The sequence below is a fragment of the Vicugna pacos genome, chromosome 9 (genome assembly GCF_048564905.1).
Source record: "Vicugna pacos chromosome 9, VicPac4, whole genome shotgun sequence".
Taxonomy (NCBI): Eukaryota; Metazoa; Chordata; class Mammalia; order Artiodactyla; family Camelidae; genus Vicugna; species Vicugna pacos.
The window spans coordinates 66,544,498-66,556,638 of NC_132995.1; the positions used below are offsets into that span (position 1 = coordinate 66,544,498).

The 12,141-nt window shown below is 31.4% G+C and overlaps 1 long non-coding RNA gene across 1 annotated transcript in view; it reads right to left on the reverse strand.

The window, feature by feature from the left end:
* The window catches only part of LOC140698275 (uncharacterized), a 218,350-nt gene that overhangs the window by 101,297 nt on the left and 104,912 nt on the right, over positions 1–12,141 (reverse strand). The window contains exon 2 of the long non-coding RNA XR_012075939.1: positions 5,094–5,176. This is a non-coding gene — a long non-coding RNA (uncharacterized lncRNA). The remainder of the gene's footprint in view (positions 1–5,093; positions 5,177–12,141) is intronic.

Genomic DNA, 12,141 nt, shown 5'->3' on the forward strand with positions numbered 1-12,141 from the left:
GCCAGGATGGAATCTGATCTTAGCTTTTACGCAGCAGAGGGGGAAGGTGAAAGTTTCTTTTGTAGTCATTTTGGCCTTGATTGTTTCAATTTGAAATAATATGCATGCCAAAGAGACATTTTGGAGTGCCAACAATTTTGCTTCCCTACAATGGGAAGATTACTTTTCCTTCCTTACACTTAATTTTAAAATAGCATTTGATCATTTTTAACATATCTGAAAAAAACGATTTTCACTTCACCAAATTTTGCCAAGTAATCTCAAATATTGATTCTATTTTTCTCAAGTTCACAAAAAAAGTCTATTTCTTTAAAAAAAAAGCTGGAATTTTGTGACTGTATTAAATATTTATCTTTACAATGATAAATGTTAGTTTTAATTTACAATTCTAATTGTAAATATCTCTTCTACCCACTAGCAATTTTTTTTTTTACTTAAGCATGTTGCATGTGCCTCTCTCATTTATCCCAAGTGAACATGAAATCTCTTTGTTCAAGCACTATTCTCTTATTTATCCAATCACCCTTCACTACCTTATTTTTATGCTCCTGATTCCCACTGGACATAATGTACCCCATTTATGTGATTTACATCCTCTTCATTCCTATGCACATATATTTTATCACAGGTTTTTACTTTTTCCTCTTCTTCTTTAATATTTATATGGTCAAAGTATTTTTAGTAATGCTTTTTTTTGTTCTTATAGAGATAAAAGCTCAAACTTATCTGCTAAACTTGATGATGCAATGATAGACTTTAATAGCTCTGCAAGGTTCATTGATATTTAGTTGATGCATAAAATTTATTGCAGTCTCATTGATAAAAAATGAGTCATGACTGTTGGCTCTAAGCATGATAGTATTGAATTGAGAGTATAAATCATTTATTAACACACAGTGTTATATAAATCACCTTTTATAACTAGACTGTAAAAATTACTTTAATTTGCATTCAAATAACATCCAAAAATGCTAACACATTTTAAAAGAAAATAGCATGAGACATTTTTTATCGCCTGTCCTTAATATTCTGACACTTACAAAAATATACATAAATTTCTATTTTTTAAAATCCTGAAATCTGTCTCTATACCATGTTCACTACTAGTTCCAATGCCATACAGTTAAAGCTCATTTGAATTTAGAGATCATCTTTCTCTGTATTTCAGTATTTTTCAGTTGCTGATCTATTTTTTTTTTCTTTCTTTTTTTTTTTTTTTGGAAAGTAAGTTTAGCTAACACTATTAGCCAGACTGGAAAACACACAATATCTTGTTTAATGTAAGCCTTACCTTTTTCTCTTTTTTAATTTCAAAGTTTAGGTTTTACCACTCTACAGTATTCATCAGATTACTTTTAATGATGAGTAGTTTGCATCTGCCAACTAAATACTGGCACTTGCCACCTGCCTCTACAGTGGTTGGATCATGTTGGCACTTGCCATCTAACTCTGGATTAAATCATAAACTGCTGTCAGCCACTGCTGACGTTGACCTTCAAAACACCCTGAAAGGAGTTCAGGGTGGAGATCAGGAATGAGGCACTCTGGGCTCTGGGAAAATTGGCAGAACAGGCCTTCAGATAGTTCAGATACTTAAGATATTCTCAGGAGAAGATTTTAGGACCCCAAAGATTTGCATCTCCTCATGTCTAGAAAAGCACTAAATTCATTAATGGTTACATCTGCTCCTTGTGACTAGCAGCAAGCCTCTGCCTAAATGTGTGCTTGAGTACATGCACCCCCTCCACTAAAATTCTGTATATAGCACTGAGTTTCCCCCTGCCTCTTCGGAGCAGGTCCTCAGAGCCATCTGAGATGCTGTCTCCCAAGTTATAGTCCTCATTTTGCACCAAGTAAAACTTAACCCACAATTCTCATGTTGTGTGATTTTATTTCAGTCGACATATCTAACCCCTTATTAGACTTAATACTGGAGGACAACAAATCTATACTAGCAAATGGCATCCTGATCTCTCTTTCTATTTTTAAAAATTATGAAGTATACTAAAAAAATACTTCCATAAGAGTATGAAATATATTTGTTTATAAAGAGTAAAATGTTGAAGAGGAATGAAAATAACATAACTAAGATACAGTCAGATTTTTCAAACGTATTATTCATAAAAGTCATTATAGTAGAATAAAAATATTTTAATATTTTTTCATACATATCACTTAAAAATTCATAAAACTATTATTCATAATAAATAGATGACTGCAGAGGCAAAATATAGTGTGATTTCTCAATTTAAAGTATGTTCTCTTTATTTCTTAAAATGTTCGTAAATCTTTTCTACCAAATATTGTTGGTAAAATACCATAAATACTGAAAAAAATTCAAAATAAAACTGTTGTCCCTTAGCTGGTATTTCATACCAATGCAATATGATCTCCATTATAATAACCTACTCTATGAAGATTAAATGCTTTTGAAATTCAAACATGGTAAAATTGGTTTAAAGCAAAATCAAACACTAGTTTGCTGGTTCAGGATTTGAATAGCGGAATGAGAAATCTCCCTTATATTGCTATTGTGCACTGGTCAGCTAAGAAGTAATTGCTTTTTATAAGACAAATTTGCTTTTACTTTTCTAAGGTAATGAAATGAACCTGAAACATTTCCTTTGAAATCAAAGTCACTATCCCTCAAATGTCACCAGACAAATTCCATCATATAGTTTCTGCAAACACATAATGAGAAAGTTGGGCCTGGAGTTGACTGACAGAATTCTATTACAAAGCCTTCTCACACATTCACCTATAATTATCTGTGTTGTAAACCAATACTGATTTGATTTCTTCATATTTGTGTGCTGCTAACATGGAGGGAAATCCAAATCATATATATTTCTGACAAATAAATAATGCAGAAATGTGCCAATGTGCTGACACTCCCACCTTGATTCCTGATTTATTTGTGGTATAGCACACAAATGTGCAATGATACAGTGTGACAAATGGTTAAAAAAAAAAGCAATTAACAATAACTATGCACATAATTATTTAACATATAAAGGGAAGATTAATTCCTTAGCAGCATTAATTTACACATAAAAGCAAAAAACAGAAATTTCTTTCCAAGTGAAATATGACAGCTCACATTAGTTGGCTGGTTAAAAGTAAACTAGTTTTAAACTGTTGAACATTTTAAATCTCTGTCTGCTGATTTTTCTGTGGTGAGTTTTATCTATCTGCACTGAGTTTTCTGAAAAATACATACAGTTTATGAAAGTTGTATTACACAGATTTTTCAAAACATAAACACCATGGGAGTGTTTTCATTTAAATAGTTTTTCAGGAAATGACTTTGAAATAACTTCTTTATCTGATAACAAGCTACTAACATATAATGATTTAATTGGCTAGTAAGCAATTTTCTTTTGGTTCTTTGCCATGCCCCAATCTTGAATTATTTTGTAAAAGCATGACATTAGGTGTCAAAGGAATCTGTGAATGGAATAGAATAAACCAGTATAATAACTAAAAAGACAGTAAAAAAGCACACGACACCAGGCAATGCAAATAATTTTTTAGCTAATGTCAAATCATTACTTCAGTCACATTTTAGAAACTTACTGAATTTTCCATTACCTAATGTTACACACAACTAAAGCCATATGGTAATGTAGACATCCCTAGGTGTTCAGCTGGCTACCGGGATCCAAACTGTATAAATCACATATTATTTTATTTGACCTCAGGACCTCTTTGGTATTTGAAAAGTTCTGCTTTATTGTTTTAATTCACATCTGGAGATATGAATTATTACTTATCTTCTCTTCTAGCTCAATACTGAGCAAGACATAACTTCTCTCTCACATTTTCAAATCTGATGCTTATAATCAAATGATTTATTGACTACAAACACAATATATCAATAATTCTTTTTAAGTTTTAAATGTATGCAGCCCCAGCAGAAATAATGCATCTATATCAAAGATCATTTTCCCTAGATGACTGCCCATTATAGGAACTTCTTCAAAATGCATGTGTGTCTAATTTGCTGCTATCTTTATAACATCAATTTTTTCTGCAATGCATGTATTTACATGGAATAAATACTGTGGTGTGAGAAAAAAGAGTCTTGACAGAAAAACTGCTAAAGGAGATGTGAAGCATGACATTAACTAACCTTGTTATGTGATATTGATCCCACTTGTATAACTTCACTGAATCACAATTTATTTATATTCAAAATAAGGTAATAGGATTAGTGAAGGCCTCAGTTCCTTTACCTGTTGCCTTTACTTTTGTTTGATGTGCATTCTCACTTGCTATGTCCAGGTAATGTTTTACACTCTCCAAAACAAATTATTCAGCTTTCTTGTATCATCTTACTAACTACAGGTTTGCACTGAAAAACTAATGGACATAACTGGAAAGGTTTGTAGCTAGATCTACATAACGAAAACAAATTAGCCAGGACATGGTTTGTACATGATCTGTACAGACATTTTGAAGAGCTGTCTTCAAAATAATTTTTTAACCTGAATGAGGCAATCAAATTAAGCTCTAAAAATGAAAACATCCATTGTTCAGATAATTTCTATGAATTGCTCATATAACATGTACATAAAATTATAATACCATCTGTCCCAGACCTTAATGTACCTGAATTTGTAAATGTTTGTTCTTAAATATAATGTGAAATTTCATACATAGAAAAGTTCTTAATATTATATTCTCAAATAAAATTAGATGCTTTCCTATGAGACATGAATTTCTAGACAGCTTAGAAATTTTTTTTCTAAGGTCAATTGCATTATTTAGCTGCTTGATTCCCACTGAAGAAAGGGGCACTCACTCAGCATGTTCAGTGCTTTCTCCGAAGGTCATTTTGTGTTAAATGTAAAAGTGTTTCCTATATATGCTCAAGTGAACTGTTGAGAGGAATAACTCCATTTAAAACAATTGATTCTCAATTTTGTTTCTAAGTAATATCAATCAGTAATATCATCCAATTCGTTGATTTTAATTCTGCTCTACAAAGTTGATTTTTTTAAAAACAAAGGTGGCTAGACTACCTGCATGGAAGAAAACTAAAGCAAAAGTCAGTTTATTTATAACTGCACTCTCCAATCCATGGCACTTACACATGCTTTCAGTGTCTAAGAGGCTCTGCGAAGATCAATTAATTGCTATGAAGTCCTCCTGAGAAAAACAGGGCTGGATTGACCTAGAAAGGAAAGAAACATCAGACTAAAAGACATTCTTGAGTAAAAAATTCAGATTTCTATAATCTGGGAGCACTTTTCTTTGTCTTCATTAGTACTCTCCCTGTAGAAAAGGTTTTTTTGGTCATATTTAATTCTGTCAACTGAAAGAAAAACACACAATGTAAGAGCTGTGAGTTGAGTTTTGCTCAGAGTGCCTTACTGAGGATGACAGCCCAGAAGACAGCCTCAGATAGCTCTCAGGAAGGGCTCTGAAGAGGCAGGGGGAGAGGCCAGTATATATGATTTTGGCTACAGAGTATGGTTAGTCAACCCTACATCTTGGTGGAAGGTTACTGCTAGTCATGAGTAACATGTTTCTCAGCTAACAGTTGAAGGGCTTTTCTAAGTATGGGAAGACACAAGAATACGGGTTCATGAAAACTTTTCCTGAAATACATCTAACTATCTAAGGACCTTTTTTGCCTGTATTCCCAGAGCACAGAGTACCTCATCCTGTTCTTCCTGGATTCCTTTCAGGGTATATTGTAGGTCAGGGACTGCAGTAGCTAATGACTTGATCCTTGAAGAGCTGGATAGTGGGCAACATTCTTTGTTTTATATGTCATATGACATTTTGATTGTAAGTTAAGATGTTCAGGATTATTATTTATTTTAGAAAGCTGAGTAAGTATTCAAAAGCACAGAGCATTTTTAACCCACCTACAGTAGGTACTCATATAGCTTTAAAACCTGTATTTTGATTCCTTAATAAGAGTATAAAATAATGTCCTATTAGAAATAGAAAAAAATAACTATATATTACAGACATATTCATAATAAAGTTATTAAACTGCATTAAAATATTTATCTATATGTGCATTTGTGAATATAATAGATACTACTGGCATATTTCTAGGGTTGTAGTCAGCTTTATAATTGAAGTATGTGAAACGAAATGCGTAGTGTTAAAACTGCCAAATTTATAATTTTGATTGTTATTCTCTTTGATACCATGGAATGAAATTAATTAATTATGCTAAATATCATTTTTGAAATTGATTTAAAACTTTACCCCAAAAGTAAATAGATACACTCTGCTAGACCACTGAAGATGTTTTCTATGACATTTTAATAAGCCAGGTTGTAATTTAAATTTAATCAGACAAACTATTATCACAAAAGAATTTGCAATAATAAATAATTCAGTATAAAATAGGCATAGAGAATGAGTGCAAAACAGTGTTGAGAAGTGAATGTTTAAAATCATGTTTAATGTTGGTTATCAAAAACGTTTACCAACGGTCACTGTTCAATTAATTTGGGTGATTTTGATAACAAAAAAACTCCTTTTGATTTCATTATTGGTGAATAATTTTGATCAGTTAAAAACCAAACTGATTCTGAGCAACAATTAGTTATTTCTTCATTTAAATTTTTTTCCTTATGTTTTAAGAAGAGTCTGTTAAGTAAAAACATATTAATATTTGAGATTTTTAAATAAATTACCAAAATTGTAGATGGCACAAGCAAAGAAAAATGAGAGAATGAAGCAATCGTGTATATGCATATTACCCATTTTCCATCTCTAGGCTGAGGTGAGCAACAAGAGAAAACTGAAGGGAGTCTGAGTGAGTACATAAATTCTCAAGAGCTACTGTGACAAAGTACCATAAACAAATGTGGAGGCTTAAAGAAACAGCAAGTTATTCTCCCACAGTTCTGGAGGCTAGGAGTCTGAAATTAAAGTGTTGGTAGGGTTGGTTCCTCCTCTGGGCTTAAAGGAAAATCTGTTTCATGAGTTTCTCCTAGGTTCTGGCTGTTTCCAGACAACTTTGGCATTCTTTGGTGTTATGTGCTGGTGTCAGTCTATCGATAACCAATGTAGTGGCTGGACAGGCCCTTGCACTTCTTATTGTGATTGTAAGGCACCCTCATCATAGCCAGAGAAAACTGTGAAAAAGAAAATTTTGTCTTTTCAGAACTAGGAAATTACATGGCACACCTAGGGCCACACAACCAGGTCGTGGGTTGAGAGAGAGAGAGCGGTGGAAATTAAGATTACAGACATTTTGTTTTGGTGACAGACATCAATCATTTTTGGTTACCATCCACATGTATCTATTCTGAAGGGCTTGGCACAGTAGACAGTAAGTTTACTTCTAGAAGCTTTTCCTGTACCAGGATGGCTAGTAATAGTTTAACTACATACAGAATTGGCAGATAACCACAAAATTAACTTTACAATATCCAAACTAAATGTATTGCCAATGTAATTAGCTTTTACTGAAATCCCCAAATTTCTACAGTCCCTTCCATATGACTCAATAAGAGGGGAAATGTGATGCAAGGGAAGTCAAAGAAGAAAAATCAAGCAGCATTAAGCAATTACAGCTAAAACATCTTACTTTTGAGGATTTTATAAAAATATCAATGTTCATGTGAGTATAATTGTAGAGCATCTTTGAGGGCTTTGGAAGGGGCTCACACAGGTTCCAGGGGCCCTGAAACATAAATTTGAACAGCTCCATGATAAATCTGCTCTGCTTAAAGCTTCCTTCCCAAAACGTTAAACATGGCATGAGGTAAACTCCAGCAGACTTCTAGATTCCGGGGAAGAAGACAGAACTTTTCTTAGAGTTTAGCAATTTCAAATGGGACTGTTTGGATTAAGATTTGACCAAGCTTTATATAAGATGGAAAATTGAATACATTTTCTACTCCAGGGAGAAAAATCAGAGATCAGCTAATATTGCTCCTCCTTTCAAAAAAAAAAAATAACAGTTAATAATCAAATAAATAAATGATTATCTTACTGAAGAAAATATCTGGTAATCTTACATAATGTAAGGGAACAAATGCCAAAAGAAAACTATATAAAATATAATATAATGCAACAGTACAGCAACCAACACAAAAAAGAACACAAAGGTAGTCAGCATCAAGAATAATTATGTGACAATAGATTTGAATAAGAAATTGGAATATATTTCAGACTGACCAAAAAATAGGGAAAAAAAGTGTTCTTCATGTCAAAAAGACTATAGAAAGTCCGGCTCATAATGTGAGAGGGAAAAATAAGGAAATTACAGTCAATATATAAAACATAGTAAATAATGAGAGAATGTAAACAGTTGGTAGATTATTAGAAAGGATAAAAGGTATGGAAATATTGCACCACATTTCATAAGAGTCAGAACGCAGCAGTAAAACAAAACAAAACAAAAGCTAATCCGAACACAAGCTAGATAGTTAACATGGTTTACATAGTTATTATGAAACACCCACTGTTCCATAGCTGACCAACTTTAGAATCATCCTATAGACAAAGCAAAGGAGATCTAGGGTAACAAAATTAAATGTAAACTTTACAATATTGAAAAAGTCAAAGTAGAAAAGATGTTGATGGGTGGAGGAGGGGTGGGGTAATAGAGCATAGGATAAGATAATAATTTTTTATTACAAAGTATATCAAAAATACTGACTAAATCTGATGAAACAATAATGCATGCTTACTATTAAAAGACACAAAAGTAACACAGAGGAAGTAAGCACAGGAGTAATTATATTCGCAGAAGAGGTGGGGAAAAAGGATAAATAGGTAAAAGTGGTGGGTAGGAAGGAGCAGGGCCAGAAGATTTTTATTTGCTTTATGAGTCTTATTGTGCTACCCTGGCGTCTTTAATCAAAAGGATATATGACTTTGATAAATAAATGTGTGTTAACATAAAATAAAACATTCTGTAAGCATAAACCTTAAATATTGTTTAAAAAAGCATAGAAAATTATCAAATATCAACTTAGCGATTAGTTCCTGAAATTGTTAAAGTATTTGAAAACAAATATCAATTTCAAAACTTCAATAGAGAAAGATTAATGAGCTTTAAAAATGACTAAGTCAGGTATAAAGTGTATGTTTAGACCATGCTATAAAATGTCATAATGTGAATTTTCCTTTAAACGTCATTATTTGAGATTTCCCACAGTGATTTATAAATGGAGTTATTTCTAATAATGTAATCAACTGAGGAAAATCTGGACTAATTGTTGTTTCAAAAGATGATGGACTCATGCACGTAACCTTTGCGGTGATGGTGTGGGCAGTTAAATCTAATGCTTAAGTCCACTATTCAGGGTCCTGCCTGTCAATACTTAGCAATTCTGATGATGCTCATGACTTACAGACATTTGTTTAGAAATTAATATAACATAAAATTGAGAATTAATTTACACATAAAGTGCTTCATAAATAATTCACATTTGTATGTGTTTGTATACACTGCCCTGTATGTTAAAATAACTACATATATCTTTAATTATCAAAAATATTCTATAATTTCAGTAATATGTTCTAACAGGATCAACCATGAATAACACAGACTCAAAGTAACAGCAGCTTATATATGTGTATATATGTATATATGTATATATATATTTGTCCCTGGGGTACTTGATAAATGAATATTCTGCTGGTTCATATATTTCAATCATGTCAAGTATTTAGACTGAGTTGGTCACATTTTATATGCTTGTTGATTTTCCCAACTATTAAGAGACTTATTTTAATGTTTTTGACTATGCTTGTAGATTTGCGTAGCTTTGCTGTTATTTTGTCAGTTTTTTTTATTCCTATATGTTGTGGCTTTATTTTCATATACATACAGATTAAAATTTACTCCTGTTGCACTGGTTTATCACTGTATTATTAAGAAATGTTCCCATTTTTGTCTAACAATGCTTGCCTCTAAATCTACTTTATCTAATAATTTACTTTGCCAACTATAACTACAACAGCTTTCTTTTGGTTCCTACTTGCATGCTTTATCTTTTTTTTATTTTTCTATATTCAGTCTATTATCTTACTTTTCAGTTAAGCTTCTGGAGAACAACATACATTAGGTTTTGTATACTAGCATCTGCTCTAACAATCTTAGTTTTTAGTTACATTTTAAAATTTTATATATATATATATATATATATATAAAATATAACTACTGACTTATTTGGGTTGACAAGTTCCCTCTATTTTTATTTCATAAATTTTACCTTTTTAATATCATTCTTTTTCTCCTTTTTAATCTTCTTTTGAAGTGACTGAATAACTTGTTATTTATATATTTCTTTTTCAACTTACCAAGTGGATATTCTTTTACATTCTTTTTGGTTTAAACTCTGGAAATTACAAGATGGATCTTTAATTTAAAACAGTTACTAGAAATTATAATTTCAAAATTTCCCACACCTAATCATATCCTAATAAGCTTCTTAAAAAAAAGAAAGGAAAAACTATAAGAGATCACAGAAAAAACACCTGCAAAGGAGCAAAAATAGAAATGACAATGAATTTTTGGTAAAAATGATGTAAATCAGAAAAAAAAAAGACATCTTTAAAGTGCTGAAAGAAAATTTAAAATAGCAACCTGGAATTCTATACTCAGTTGAAATGTTCTTTTAAAACTGAAGGCAAAATAAATTAATTTGGGGGAAAACATATATTAATGCAAATTGACAGCAACAGAGTCACACACACACACGCACACACACACACACACACACAAAGTAAAGGGAAATTAGGGAAAAACACTTCCGAAAGAAAGCAGTGAAATTTAAAAAGTAAGTATGAGCATTAAAAAGATTAAATATATTTGAGTTACTCTTAATTAGATTAAATAATAAAAATGTCATACAGTTTAAAATATATGTGGGTTAAAAATACATGGAAACAAATTTTTAAATCTGGAAGTATGTTAATTCAGTTAAGTCTACTAAGGTCCTAGCATCGTTTTAAAGTGGTAAAGGTCATAATTTAAATTAGAATAAAGTAACTCAAGTATGTGTGTTGTAATTTCAAGGATGAACTCTCACACACACACAGTGAAGCCAATAGAAGATTAAAAAAAAAAATTTGTTTAATCCATTTGAAGACAACAAAGAACATAAAGAGGGAAATAGCAAAATTGCTGCTAAAAAGGAGAAATAACAACATTTATATTAAGTTAAAATTTATTAAATGCTAAAATTAAATGACGAAAATTATAAGATTAATTAATAAAACCTAAACTACATGCCATTTATAATAGACATTGTATACGTGGTTGCAGTGAAGTTGACTATAAAAGGAATAAATTAGTTATAATAGGCAAATATTAACAAAAGGAAGCAAATTAGCTATTCTCGCATCAGTCAAGGTAAGAATTTGAACCTGTATGTAAAAGAAATTTGTCAAATTTTCAGGCCTAAACAATCTCGTTGATAATTTCTCCCAAACACTGAAAGAAAAAGTAACACTAATTTTATATAAATTCTATGGAAAAATAGAAAATGTAAGGAAACTTCTTAGCTCATTCTATGAGACTATTTTCACATTGGCCACAAAATTTTATAAAGACATTACAAGAAAGAAAAACAAGTCAATGTTTACCTTAAACTTAGAGGTTAACATACTATTTGAATTGTTATAAATCAAATCTCATAAAGTAAAGGAATAATACTGTACCTTGACCAAATGGGTTTAGCTTCAGGATCACATAATTACTTTAACATCAGAACATAAAATATATTTCACGATATTTATAGTTTTAAGGACAGAAACCATCTCAGTAGGCAGAAAAAGTTTTGACAAAAAGAAAAACATTAAAACAATATTTTGTTTGAGCAAACTAGAAACAGCAGGGAACTTCTTTCATCTGAAAGAATCTGCAAAACAAATAAAAAATAAATAGAAATAAAACCTTACAGAAATTTGCACGTTGGGCAAATTTCTGTGTGTCTTTTGTGAAAATTTCACACATGTAGCTTTTGATTAATCATGTCACCATGAAAGACAAGGGCAATTTTATAAAACATAGCTGAATATACACTTTCCATTCCTTTTTAAAGAATTCTGTATACCAGAGGGCACCAAAAGAGAGGCTACTCCATAAATACCACCGAGGTCCTAGGCTGCCTGCCATTGTGACAGCATATTTTATAAACAACCATAAATAAC